The 15,328-nt window shown below is 42.4% G+C and overlaps 1 protein-coding gene across 8 annotated transcripts in view; it reads right to left on the bottom strand.

Moving 5' to 3' along the window:
• Nucleotides 1-15,328, bottom strand: part of SPTLC3 (serine palmitoyltransferase long chain base subunit 3) — a 167,405-nt gene that overhangs the window by 69,426 nt on the left and 82,651 nt on the right. The window lies entirely within an intron of this gene.

Below are 15,328 nucleotides of genomic sequence, written 5' to 3'. Positions count from 1 at the left end.
CAACGGTGTCTCTTACTCTTCTCTTTAACCAGCAGTGCTTCCACTCTAGGCTGGCAGATCACATATAATGCCCTCCGCTGGGAAGCTACACTCCTTATTTTGCAGTCAGTCAGTCCATGTGGCAGGTGATTTCTGCAATGCCTGAAGGCAAGGTCTTGCCTCAGCGACATGCAGGAGCTCCTGGCTCACAGCTTGTACAGGAGCTGGCAGGCTTGCCAACTGCTTCCTGATGCCGAGTTTTACAAAAGCAAGATACCTTGTCAGTACCTTCCCTCTGCAAGAGGTAGTGGCTCTGGAACTGGACTCAGCTCAATCGGAGCAGTGGTCTGGCTTGAATCTTGCCTACATCCACACAGAAAAAGATGGCAGTTCATATCCCCATGCAGTTCTGGAGTCTAATCCCTGAAGTGTACTCTGAGCTCTAGCTTTAAGTCAACTTAAAAGAGAAATAAATGAGAGGTTTCTCCTCTTGGATGAAAGGAGGGTTAAGGCAGTTCAGACTAAGCTAAGTGCTCAGTATAGCCACATCCATTGGAGCTGTTGTGTAGAAATGATATAGAAATGTACAGTGAAATGCACTGGCTTCCCTGAGGGACCTTGAAAGGTACCAACAAAAAGTTATGCCCATTTCAGAAGAGTCAGAGAAAAGTGTGCAGAGAGTTTATATCATTTCATGTCAAATACTCAAAAACATAAATTCTGTGTTCAGGTAGTTTACTTACAGGTTTGCCTTATCAAACGCATTGCTGCTTCATTCTCACAGAATCACTATAAGCCAAAGCATGGGGGTAAAATCCAGTATCCTCTCTTATTTGTTAATGAGCAAAATAGATCAGATGTTTTTTTGGAAAAAAAAAAACCCTGAACAATGGAAGAGTATCCAAACTGGGATTCCACCATAGACACATTGCCCAAAAAAGTAAGCTCGGCTAGATTTGTCCCCTGTATGCCAAAATTGCTTGAGAACAGCCATGTAGTAAGATTCGGTCCTACACCATGCCTAGAGAACTGAAAATGCAACTGTCAGGCAGTGCAGTGGTAAATGAAGATATACAGGAAGGCATAGAAAATAAAAATATAATTGTGCTTAAGTTCAGATTATCACTTACATCTTGACTGGAATGGAATGTCAAATCTTTAAAGTACCCTCACTCAGGTGCATCACACCATGTAGATTATTTGCATTAAACAGAACATAACCTCTGGGGGAGTAAATTCATGCCAAGAATGGAAAATATTTGACATGGGCGTTCCTGCGCTGCCAGGAGAAAGGATCACAGACCACAGAATTTTGAAAGATTTTTATTTTCTGAAGGAGCCATTCCAAAAATCTGACCGCTTAGTTTGCAAAGCAGAGCTGAATTATTTTGAAATTCCATATATGTCTCTGTGACTCTGTAGTGAATGAAAGCTAAGTGTTACCAACATTTTCCTTATTACAAACCTCAGTAGAATAATGTGGAGGGCTTGCATTCCTACATGAAAAACTGCAATTCTATCCTCATTTTCTAAGATCCATCTCAGTCCCACACAGCCCTCAAATCTGCTTCTGGTGTCTGCAGAAAGACATACTGCAGAGGAGACCGCATTTCCCCAGAAATACTACAGCCCAATTTTGGATTTGGAAAGAAAATTGTAAAATTTAAGTATATTCTTGAAGAATGTATGAGAAAACAGATTAAAGCACTCTTACTAGCTCAGAAAAACAGAACAGGGTGTTGCAAATAGTTACAAAAAAGGTTATGCTAGGATTCTCGTAATTGGGAGTATGGTAAAAAGCTGGCAGTAGCAGCCACGGCAAGCACTGCTGCTTTTGTTTTAACTAAATGTTCAGTCAACGCTAAAGTATTTCATTTCAGAGTACTATGTGTTAGTCAATACACATGCTAGCTGTGAAATAATTCATGTTTCTGTGGCCATTCTCTTGCCAGTCCTATTTCTTTGCTATTTGCAAAAAAAGGAAGGAAAAAAAAAAATCAAATCCCTCCCTTTGAGACTGCAGCTGCTTACAGATCTACATCTTCCCCTCCTTGCGCCATTCCTTCCCCTCGGTTCCTTGCGTTCATCCTGGCTGAGATCACCTGCCACAGACTCAACCCATCCACCTTTCACCTCCTCCTGGCTTTCTCTCTCTAGCCCACGGCTACACCAGCAACCCCAGCGAGCTCAGCACTCCCCTGACATAGTTCTCACAGTGCATTTTGTTCCCTCAGGCAGCTCCACCTCACTCCACCCAAGCACTACCACACTGCTGAACGCAGCTCGCTCCTCCGGACAACCAAGCAAGCCAGACTCTCCAGTTTAACCACTGCTTTATCTCATTGCCCCATTTCCACCCTGACTGGCAAATTGTCACTTGTGAGAGAGCTCTTTGTCCCTTCCATTGACTAATACAGATTTTACTGACCTTGACTTGAGAGAGAGACAGAGTTACAGAAGTTCAGCTATGATTCCTTGTCCCTGATATTGCCACTTGAATAATTAGAAATTGTGCCAGACAGGTATGTCTTATTCACAAGTATGCTTTTCTCAGAACAGGTGTGAAAGTGCGACCTAAACCCGACTGTTTATTTATAATTGCAGCCTGCTTGGCTTATGACATACATGGCTTTGTATCTAGCTGATGAGTAATCTGAATACGTGAAACTAACTAATATTAGATAAATTAGATATTATGCAGCTCGAGAATTAATTTTCCTATTCCAAAAGTAACCAGCATCCATACATAAGGACCTATTTCTGGCAGCTTTTGGGATATCCTTCACTTCCAATGTCTTGCATTGCATGTGTGTGCAGTTTTGATTTTTTTTTTCCCAAATTAATTCTCTTTTCAAAACACAGAATGTTTCAAAGTCATGGCTATGTTCTTACCTACTCAGTTGTCAAAATGGTGTTGTTTATGAGCTCTGCTAAATCTTACATGTTGAACAATTTGGGCTGAAAAAACTTTCCAAAAATCACAAACTCCTGCTCAGTTTTACAATGTGAATAGATAAAGCGCAGGTGTGTCTGCTTGTTTTAATCATGGCTAAATGAGACTAATAAAGAAACAAGACTCCAGCAGTTGTTTCAAGTGAAGAAAAAAGTTCTTTGTCCAATAGCATAGTCCTGTGGAAAATGGCTGGTTTTTTTGGCCACACAGCTAAGTGGGCAGGTAGCACAGCTAAGAATGCAACACACTGTGTAATAGTGACTAAATGGAGCCTTGAAATGTTAGCCATAAGTCAGGAAGATGTACGGGGCTGGAAAAAAGGAAGATAGGAATAAGCTGCAAACAGTGAAGTCTGCAAATAAATTATTGTCACTCAACCATGGTGGTTACTTACTGAGAAGTGGCAGGGTGCGGAGGTATTTTGATTAGCTTCCCCAGCAAAACAGCACTCAAAATAACAAGAAAGCTAAAGAACCCTCAAACTGTCCTCTGCTAGTCTTTTAGACTACATCTTTAAGGTAGAAGCCTTTCTTGGATATCTGGTTAAAAGCTCTTTAACACGCTTTCCACATTATTCAAGCTATTCTATAGGTAGCCCTGAAAAATAAAATATTCTAATTATGATCGCCTAAATCTCAAGGAAGAAGTCAAAGCTGTCTAAGATGTCTAACCTTCAGCCCAAGCTTAAAGAAACTACCTGTCACAGAGTGAGAGGTTTGCATCCATTCCACTTCTGTCTTTATGCTGATGTCCCAATATATAGCTCCTACCAGAATGCCGTTGCTGAATAGGTGAGATACTTGATCAACAGGAGGTGAATTGAAATCATGCAGCCTTTGTGAAATGGATAAACACCAGCCAGATGACAATGAGGAGTTTGAATCTGCTCAGCTTTGGACCAGTCTCCTCTAAAGATAAAAAACTGATGCATGACTGAATTAGAATGGAATTACTGCAAAACAATAAGTATACCATTCAACTTGAACTCAGGTTTCATCTGTAGATAAACTGGTAGAGGAGAAATGTCCTATGAGAAATGAGACCAAGATACACTTGGTCTATCCTGACTTACTAGCAGCAACTAGAACAGGAGACAGGTCAATTGCTTTATACAATACTGATAACAAATCACTGATACTTGAAAAAGTGGGAAGACTGATGAAAACCCCTGTGAATGCAAGTACACTTAATAGATACTGCTCCTATGTGTACCAAGCATTTTACAAGAAGAGGACAGAAAAAGTCTTTATCTCAGAAAGTTTACAGACTAAATACATTCCGGAAAAACGCAATGGTAAGATATGCACCATGCAGAAATGAGTTAGAGCAGAAGTAAAGAGAGCACTGTGAACTCTGGGAATAATAAATTCTGGGTTTCTACATGTGTCTCATGTTGACTGACTTTGGTGTCAAATAAAGCAACACACTGACAGAAACTTCCTTCTTATTTGGGACATAGATCAAATCTCCTTTGTACTGCAGATTCTCCAGGGTACTGGAGGAATGAGTTCACACTGCCGCTTCTTTTTCAACAGGGAATATGCAGGGCCTTTCTCCTGTGCCCAGCTGCCTACTTTAAGGAAAGAGTGAATGATATGCCTTTGTCAAATCTGAGTGAAAATGGCTAACTAGTTCTCAAGTTGTTAAGGAGTTGACAGACAGAAGTATCACTAAATAAGTCTTGTTTCTATAGGAAATGAGGTCGAAACCAACAGAGATTGTATAATGCTACCATCCTGAAAGAACAAACTATGTAGGTGTTTTTTTTTCCCCCTCATACAACACTCCCCTTCCTCAACTACATACATTTTTGACACCTATAAAGGGTTCAAGCAGGGAATAAAAATAAGCATGCCTACCTGATGCTTTAAGAATCTGCATAGCTTGTCATTGAACGATATTTTGTTTCCTGTAAATGTTAACATCTTTATAACAAAATCACAGGATCACAATGCTTTATTTTTTATTGAGTACATACTGAAACTGTCAAAAAAGGCAAAGTCTCTGATAATAATACTGACAAAATCAAATAAAAACATGCTTCACTTCACTTATAAAAACGCGTGAATTCTCACCCATATGTGAGAAGTTTTCAAAAGGTCTCCAGTTATAGTGAATCACAGATATAAAAAACTACTGATAGTACCTTATCTCTGCAGATTTAAAAAAAAATTTTCCACTACTGATGGGTAAAGCTGATTTTTTCCTTCTGATTTGCTTGATTTAATTATGCTGTGCTTAAAGCATAAAGAAGTTCATGCCAACACTTTCAAAAGCATCAATTAATTGATACTTTGGGTTGGGGGTGAGATGGAAGCCGACAAAGCTCCATTTTTGATCTGTCATGCTTGATAACACCGTCTTGTTCATTACTAGCAGAGTCTGTTGACTTTCACTCTTGCGTAACCCCCAGAGATGTATCTCTAATGCAAAAGTCACGGTGATTTCTTTACCAAATCAGAGGTGATGACAGGACTCCCTTTCTATAGCAAGGCAATAAAGAGAAGAGATTTCTCTCGTCACAACAGAAATTTAGGAAGACCCAAGAAGCTAATGAAGTGCAGAGAAAATCTTGTTGGAAATGGACAGGTGAACCTGTATGCTTGGGAAGACATTGTGCATGGAAGGAGATGGAAGGATGTTGTAGACATTACTTTACACTGAAAACTGCTGCTGTAACAGTAAGTCCTCTGCTAGGTTTCTACGCTGAGCACCAATGCCCAATGGCCAGCGCTTTGGGGCCAGCCTGCTCGGTTATCCATCCTTACAATAGGCAAATGAAAAAAGGACAACCTCCTTGCAACCCTTCTTGATCCTGTATATCTCTGATTAAAGACAGTCATCTTTTGCGGAATTTTATTTCTTTAGCTTTCAGTGATGAGCAAGAGATGTGAGGAGGCCAATTAATTCCTTTTCAGGAATGCAATAAATTACACCTCTCCTGGGACAAAAGGTTTCACCCAAGGTGAAACTGAATTTTATTAAAGTTACTCCTCAGTTCCCAAAGCACTTCTCCTGTGTCAGGACACAAACTTACTCAGAGCTGTTTTGCCAAGTCTTACTAGTGCGCACAGCATATCCAACATCTCGCACTACTACTGCACATCAACATACCAGCTCCATTAATATACATCTGAAAATAAAGACAGATTACAGAATTGATAAGCTTTCTATCCCTTGAAAACGTGTAGATTTTAAGAACAAGCAATTAGACTTAGCATATATCAACAGCATACTTGTCACAGAATGAAAGACAAAAATTTTAACTTCTTTCTTTAAAAGGTGTAGATTTTGGCAAACACACATTTTTGTTTTGGAATCTGTACTTGTTCCTGTTTTGTTATTGGTAAGAATTAGATTTTAGAAACAAAGGTTCTGAGTTCACCTTGAAGAGACACTGTTAGGAAATGTATTGAAAGCCAAAAATTACTAATAGACAAGTTCCACCCATGTGGGATTCTTCCTAGATTATTTGATGAAGTAGTTTTGCGTTTCTTAACGTGGGTTGAAACCGGACTGTACATATACAGAAAGCAGAATCTGCTTTGTAACACCCCTTATATATTCATCCACAGGTGCACCAATCCAATAGTTAAAGGCTTATAAAAACCTCACTATTGGTTCTTTTATAACCTAAGGCAAGTGAAAAGAAACCGAGGATGATGGCCCATAGGTAAAGGATGATTGTGATTAGTAGAGAGGAAAAGGGGTGGAGATTGCATCAAAAGCGTTTGAATAGGGTTTGTTTCCTGTGATCAAAACAAAACAACAAAAAGATTTCCCCCTTTGGGATTAACACACCCTGGTACCTGCTAGAACCTCCCCAACTACCTTACCACCCACATATGCAAACAAAAAAGTTCTTTATATAACAATGATGCAAGGAAAGAAATTGCACAGGAGAACAAGGCCTTATATAAAGAAGATACAACATCAAGAGCTGTGCAGACACACATTTTTGTGCCAGAGACAAGGTAAAATGTTCCCTTTGAGCATGTCGGACATCAAGAGATTGCTGGAAGTTCAAAAGCTGAAACTCTTGAACTTAGATGAATATGATCTTAAAAAGTTGGGAAAATACATTGATTTTTCAAATGCTTTCTTGGACCATGAAATGCCTTCAACAAAAGCTCGTTTGCTTTGAATTATTTCATCTTTTGGTGTTGGTATCTGTGTAGTACCTGAAACTTTGAGGCTGATCAGCAGGTGGCCCGAGTAGGGGATATATTTGATCAGATCGCAGCGCTGGGATTCTTTCAGGGAACAGCTGACAATGAAATACAATGTGACAAGCACAGGTGGTCTTAAATTTATTTCTCAAGTTATATAGCCTGGACTCCAAGTTTCCCATCTAAATCACTGCAGTCACTGACACATGGCTGCTAGGACTGGATGGAAATATCTGTATCCTGCCCTCCCCAGGCAGTGGCTTCGGTGATCTTTACAGATCTCCCCCACGACAGCGTGCACAAACACCTGATCGCAGCTACCTTTACCTTCAGGAAGTGCAACCTGGGGACCACAGAGGGAGAAACGTTCCTTTCAGAAGACAAACACAAAGTTTTGTAGAGACACAAGGAATGGACTGGAAATGGAAATACAGGGACAGACTGAGACACTGTCTTGCAGAACAGACCCAAGAAGCTCAAGAACATACAAATGGCCGCTGTGTAGGCTGACAGCTTTGTGACTGTGAGAAGATTAGCCAGGTTGAAGTCTCAGATAGCCATATGTGAGTCACAGAGAGGGATGTAAGGCAGCTCTTCACACCACATGAATCATCAGCAGCGACAGGGAAGCGAAAACTCAAATGGAAGTTCCTGGAGGAAGCAGAGTGCGGCATGATGTCAGCTGAAATGGCTACGAGTCTCAGCTCCTCACCGTGAATTTGTCTTTCCATGTTCCTGTTGCTAAGTGAATAAATCCTTACTTCTTGGTAGGCTGAGGGGGAAAAACAGATTTTTTGGAAGAGGGGGAAATGACAGGGCACATGCCAAAGCCTGTGCTTGACCAAATGAACAAAGGAAAGGATACAGCTGAATAATTTCCAAAAAGACTGAGAAGATCAGAAGAACAGACAAGGCTTTGCTGTGTTATATCTACACTGGATGTTCTCCCAGAAATTCAAAATACTTCAGGAGGGAGAAAGTCACCTGGCCAGAACAGGTTAAACATTACTTTGTGCTGAAGACATGGGTGCACATAGATGGTATCTGCCCTGGAAATTCAGCCCTTCACCTCATAGTTTTATACTAAAACTATCTCGCTGAATTCTTGTGGTTTAACCCCAGCCGGCAACTAAACACCACACAGCCGCTAGCTCACCTCCCCCTGCCCAGTGGGATGGGGTAGAGAATTGGTAGAGTAAAAGTGAGAACACTTATGGGTTGAGATAAAGACAGTTTAATACTTGAAATAAAATATAATAATAATAATAAACTGTAATGAAAATGAAAATAACAAAAAGAGAGAGAAATAAAACTGAGGCAAAACAAGTGATGCAACTGCTCACCACCCATTGACCGGCACCCAGCCTGTCCCCAAGCAGTGATCACTGCCCCCCAGCTGATGTACTGAGAATGACGTCATATGGTATGGAACAGCCCTTTGGCCAGTTTGGGTCAGCTGTCCTGGCTGTGCTCCCTCCCAGCTTCTTGTGCACCTCCTCGCTGGTAAGGTATGGGAAACTGAAAAGTGCTTGACTTTGTATAAACGCTGATTAGCAACAGCTAAAACATCAGTGTGTTATCACATTATTCTCATGCTAAATCCAAAACACAGCACTATACCAGCTACTAGGAAGAAAATTAACTCCACCCCAGCTGAAACCAGGACAATGCTTTAGCATTTAGCTGAATTAATATATCCTAAAGTACGAAACACTCCAGCTCCTCTTCAGTCTGGCACACAATATTGCTTGTTCCTACTGCCTGCTCTTCTCCTTAAATGACATTTTTCTTCCCAGTTCAACATCCATCCCACAATGACAACTCTCTCAGACAATAGCCTCACAAAACTTCTGGCTTGGTTGCTTTCTAAAAGTGTTTTCTGTGGAAAAATTAGCTGCCAGGGATGGCAGGAATTCTCTGGCTGAGCCACTGGTCATTGTAGGGAAATTTAATTTCCTGTTTTGCTGGTTAATGCCGAGGTCCTAGCCACAACAAAAGTTAATTTTCTTTAAAAATAAATTAAAAAATAATAATCCATGAGAGAGTTCATACGTCTGTTGGCAGCAGGAATAGACCTGCATATCACGATAAATTAAGGGCTCTTTATGGTTGTCCAGTACCCTATAAAACAGGATTTGAATCATCACTGCACACTTGCAAACAGCAAGCTGTGAGAGGCAGCCTGATGTTAACCAGTATTCTGCTGAAAAGTCAGGTTTTATAGAGACTGTGGGAAAATAACGGAAGATTGGCGAGGAGGATTATAAACACGCTCAAGTGACCTGCAGCTGAGGTGTAGAAAAATACGCATATCATACTAATTGTTATTTAGCCTTGTGTGTTGGTCAAGTAGAACATCTGTGTTTCTATAACATAGGCCTGTGATAGACTTAGAGGCATCCATTGAACGTGCTTGAGATTCCTGTCCTGCTGTGGGGGCAAGATCAAAGCACAGTGGTAAACTACACCTGAGCAAATCCCTGAAATACAGGGGAAACCAGCAGGTTTGGTGATCCTCTAGCATGGACTAAGCTCCACGGTGCCTGCATCCCAGCTTGTGTGCCTCTGCCCGGGTGCTGCTTCAGGGATCCCGTGGTTGGCGAGGTAACAAAAATTAAATTTACTCTTTGCATTTCATCTGTGGTTTTGTGGTTGTTCCTGTGTCCTGCCTGTGCCAGCTCACACAGAGACCCAGACAGTCCCTAAGCAGCCATTATCTTATCATTCTGCCCATTATATTAATGAACTTGCTTCTTCAATGGAACACAGCCAGCTACATCCCTTGCCGACATAGCAGGTAGAAAATGCGTATTACCTTACTTATTTCTGAAAGCTAGATTGCCACTTACAGCTTGCAAAGGTAATTAATTCTCATGCTGAAGGGACATAAGTAGACAGGCAATGGGACTAGCCACTTCATGGCGTTCTTTTACTAATTATTTCTACTGAATAAGAATAAGCTGCTTGCCAGGTAATTACCCACAGAAGCCCCACTGGGGTTCTGCAACAGTTCTGTCCATTTTTAGATCACTGCAGCTGACTCGCACCAGAGAAATGCTGCCTCCTTACACCAAAGGGTCACAGACTCACTTAGACTGGATGGGCCCTCAGCTGGTCTCTGGTTCATCCTTGTGTTCAAAGGCAGGTCAACACCAAATTCCCAGCAGGGTGCTTGGGGTTTTGCCCAGCTGGGTCTTGAAAGCCTCCATGATGGAGGCTCCAGAGCAACATGTCCCAGTGCTGTTATCTGCATCTTGATTCCGCCCCCCTCAATATATGAAACCTCTCCAGCCTCCAGGCAAAGTATAAACCATTAACCACTACCCTTTGAGCCTAATGATCCAGCCAGTTATTAACCCATACAGTAGTCTACCCATTGAGACCATAATGTCCCAAGTAGCACATGAGGACAGTATTGCTAACGTCAAGGTAGAAGACGTCCATCACTATCCCCTGTTGTGGTTTAATGCTAATTGGCAACTAAGCACCACACAGCCGCTTGCTCACCCTCCCCCCCTCCGTGGGATGGGGGAGTGAATCGGAAAAAAAAAAAAAAAAAAAAAAGAGTAAAACCTGTGGGTTGAGATAAAGACAGTTAATAGGACAGTAGAGGAAGATAAAATAATAACGACAACAATAATGACAAAAAAACATACAAAACAAGTGATGAACAATGCAATTGCTCACCACCCGCTGACCAATGCCCAGCCCGTCCCCGAGCAGCAACCGCTGCCCCCGGCCAACTCCCCCGCAGCTGATGTACTGAGGATGATGTCGTATGGTATGGAATAGCCCTTTGGCCAGTCTGGGTCAGCTGTCCCAGCTGTGCTCCCTCCCAGCTTCTTGGGCACCTGGCAGAGCATGGGAAGCTGAAAAGTCCTTGACTGGTGTAAGCACTACTTACCAACAACCAAAACATCAGTGTGTTATCAACATTATTCTCATACTAAATCCAAAACACAGCACTACACCAGCTACTAGGAAGAAAATTAATTCTATCCCAGCCGAAACCAGGACACCCCTCATTCACAGATCTAGTCACTTTGTCATAGAAGACAATCAGACAGTCAAACATCATTTATCTTTGGTACATTCATGCTTGCTATTCTCAATCACCTTCTTCTCTGTGCACCCAGAAACAACCTTTGCTAGAAACAATCCGTCTTTTGAAGACAGGTGGAACGTTTGCCTTTCTTAAGTTATCAGGGATCTTCTTTGATATCCATGACCTTTCAAAGGTGATAGTGTGTGATATCACTATGACATCAGCCAGCACACTTGGATGCTTCTCTTCTGGCGCTGTGCACTTGTATGGGTTGAGATTTCTCAAGAGATTTGTGACTCAGTCTTCTTCCACTACTGGTAGTTTGATGACACAGAGGCTTAGAAGACATTGTTGGTGAAAACTGAGGCAAAGAAAGCATGGAGCACCTCAGCCTTACCTGCGTCTGCAGTCACTAAGTCACTCACCCCATTCAGCAATGGGCCACATTTTCCGTGTTTATTCATTTACTACTAATGTAGCAGTTAAAGCTCTTCTTGCTTCCCTTGATGTCCCTTGCAAATGCCAACTCCAAGTGAGCTTTGGCTTTCCTAACACCATCCCTACAAGCCCCTGCAATGTTTCAAAATTCCTCTTTCATAGCTCATTCCTGCTTCTACTTCTTGTATACTGCTTTTTTTGCACTGGAGCTCAATCATGGGTTATCTGGTCAGCTAAGCCAGTGTCCTGGTACATTTACTTGTTTTTACAAGTACAAGGATGAGCTGTTCTTGTGCTAAGAGGAGGTTGTCCTTAAAGACCTGACATTCAAGCCAGAGCAAATCAATACATGCTATTTTTGTCAGGGCTTAAACTTCCAAAATTTAATTACCTGAACTTAGAGATTTCCAGATGTAATGGTTTAACCCCAGCCAGCAACTAACCACCACACAGCCGCTCGCTCGCTCCCCCCTGGTGGGATGGGGGAGAGGTAAAGCAAAAGCCGCGCACACAAGCAAAGCAAAACAAGGAATTTGTTTGTTACTTCCCATCGGCAGGCAGGTGTTCAGCCATCTCCAGGAAAGCAGGGCTCCATCACGCCTAACAGTTACTTGGGAAGACAAACGCCATCACTCCGAACATCCTCCCCCTTCCTTCTTCTTCCCCCAGCTTTATATGCCAAGCATGACATCATATGATATGGCATAGCTGTTTGGTCAGTTGGGGTCAGACATCACGGCTGTGTCCCCCCTCCCAGCTACTCGCTGGTAGGGTGGGGTGAGAAGCAGAAAAGGCCTTGACTCTGTGCAAGCACTGCTCAGCAGTAACTAAAACATCCCTGTGTTATCAACACTGTTTCCAGCACAAATCCAAAACGTAGCCTCATACTAGCTACTCTGATGAAAATTAACTCTACCCCAGCCCAAACCAGCACACCAGGTGTTAACAGGGTAGTGACTCCAGCCCTACTGGAAGCTTACTTACTGTGCCATGTGAAAAATCTCAAGCCTTGCATGTAAAGTCTCATGCAACACACTTAAAGCATTACCACATGAGTCGTTGGCTGTTACATGTGCCTACACACTGGTCACATCTCAGTTTGCAGAAAGACATCTTCAACATTTCCTGCTTCCAATGCATTGAGCTCATCACATAGCAAGGTAGATGACAGAAACAAGGGTGTGGATCTGAGACCTGTGATTAGCTGAGAGTGCTGGTGCAAAGCGACGAATTTCTAGGGCTCGAAACCAAGGAGAAGAGAAGGCAGGAACTGAGGATAAGGATGTGATGTATGTGGTGCAGCTGAAGCAACAGGTGTAGTAACTGGAAACCAGTTCTCAATATCTTCCTGTTGTCACTACAGCTATGAAACCCAGAGGGCTTACGGGGATTGCACTTTCCACTAATACATGCACAATGGAACAGGTCCAAAAGGCTTAGGTGCTGCAGGTGAAACACGCTGGCAATATACCAGCAAAAGAAACCATCGCTAGGAAAATACCTTCTCCTGGCTACCTACTACAGTTACATAAACAAATAGGTTAGCTATTGAATTGTGCTTTGGATAAAGGCAAGTCCAGGCTACAGGTTCTGGAAGAACACAAAGCATCTGCCTGTGTTACAAGCACTAATGAAGTGGAAGATGTGGCCCACGGTCCACCTCCCAAAGCTTAGGTCTTACTGTGGCCCAACTTCCCATGAATGCAAGGATGCAGCATGGTTGTGGGGATGTGGTTAGGCCTGGTGTCCATTACTACATGGGAGTCTGTGCTATCAGCTAGAATTGAGTGAGTCAGACTTAAAGCAATCACAGAAGCTATTCAAACAAGCAGTCCCACCCCAGAGTGGTATATCTCTTCCCCAAAAGTAACAGCTGCTCTTCTGGTAGGGTGCTTCACTGCTTCTTTGTCACTCAGCTACCTCCTTTCCTGTCCTTGGTATGCCACAGATTGCTAGAAGCAAAGAAAGCCTTCCTACTCCCTCACATTTGACCATCCCTAATTACCTTCCCCAACCTATTAAACAAAATCCTTTCTTTGGAAACCTGGGGGTTTTGCTGTATCAGAATTGCTTCTCTATTTCTGTCATGCACACACAGACACACAAAATGTTCTTACATCATTAAGATGCAAAAAACAGTTCCTGAGCCAGTGTTTTCAAATGCAGTGTTTCCAAAGCCAACATTTCCTGAAGCCAGCGCTTCCTGTGGGCTCCCTAGAAAAAAAGGGTTTATGGAGCTGATTTCTGCAAAGCCTGATGTTCCAGTCAGTCAATTGTGTGCAACTATTGCTACATATTCCTGGCTTAGAAGCCTTCACTGTGCCATGCCCTTGCTGCAGCCTCTGTACCATCAGCTGCCTCTCACAAACCAGAACTCGTCTCCCTCTTCCCCTCCTTGCAAAAGTAACACAGCTGTAACTAACACCCAGAGTTTCAGAACTGCCACAAGTCTCAAATGCTAGAACCAGCATCATCAGCCATGTCTCCTGAATATCCTAGCACTGTATTTCCCCTCCTATATAAGGTGTTTAATGGTGAATTAATTTACAGTGAAGTACATATACATGTGTGTATGTGTCAGAGTGTTAGGGGAAATGGGGGCAAGGTGGAGAAAGAGAAAAAAAGGAGGAAGGGAGGAGGATGACTGGAATCACAACAAACCTGGGTCTGGTTCCTGCACAGGCTTCCTTGTGCACCCAGCTGCCATATTCCCTGCTCCTCAGATCCCAGCTGTAAAGTGGGAAGCACACCTCAGGGAGGTTTTGCGAATATAAACACGCTGGAAGACTGTGTGAAGTTACACACCTATAGCAGTAAACTATGTAAACAGATCAGATAGGAAGGAACAGTATCTGTTCCTGTAAAATAGGATAAAGCATAAGTACCGAACAGGGTGAGGCAGCTGGGGCGGGGAAACAGACCAGACAGGAATGGGGAGATTCCTACCAGGAATGAGATTCCTGGTTCATACAGGACTCTTGTCTGTTACTGTTTCCTTCTTTCCCAATCTGTGTTTGAAGCAGGAAGAGAGGGGAAATGGTATGTAATTCGGAACATGGTGCTAGACCCGGACTTACCAAATCTGCCTTTGATAAGCCTCCTGAACTTTCTAAGGCTTCACTTCCTCACCACTTCCTCAGCCATGGATGGCATTTACCAGCTGTTCAGCGCTTCTTTCACATGTCGCACGGCAGGGTAAAACCCCTTCTCCTCCAACCGTACAGTGTTTGTAAGACTTTGCTAATCTATGAGGTACATCTACTAACATTTCCTTCATTTCTTTGCCACACCTTTCAGGCCAATCTATTTCCTTTTTGCTCACCCTCAATAATATTCTACTTTACTTCTCTAGCCATGTCTTTTCTGTTAAGGAGGAAATCCTAATTACTCCCCTCCTGAGAGTCTGTTTTCAAAACTGCTCATATACAGCAGGTTAAAGATAACTGAATGGTAAGACTTAGTCCTTGAAATTTGCCATTCAAACTGAAAGCAAAGGTTTCAGACATCATTTTGGCAAATAGCTAATATATAAAATGATGAGGAGATACATGTGATATATAAAAGGATGCTATATTAGGTTTCTGGAAGCAAATCCCAAGAAAGGCCTTTTCAATCATTGCACAAGCTTTTTTGCTTTCCTCATCCTACACAAGCCAATGATTGGGAAACACCCATACCAAGGGAGACACCTAAAGCAGACAATCATTAAGCATGACACTGGGCGTGCCTTCATTAGAGTGTTAG

This window comes from Nipponia nippon, unplaced genomic scaffold (genome assembly GCF_047370975.1).
Source record: "Nipponia nippon isolate SJK-2023a ecotype South Korea unplaced genomic scaffold, ASM4737097v1 scaffold_4, whole genome shotgun sequence".
In the NCBI taxonomy this organism is placed as follows: domain Eukaryota; kingdom Metazoa; phylum Chordata; class Aves; order Pelecaniformes; family Threskiornithidae; genus Nipponia; species Nipponia nippon.
This window is presented reverse-complemented; position numbering and strand designations above follow the sequence as displayed.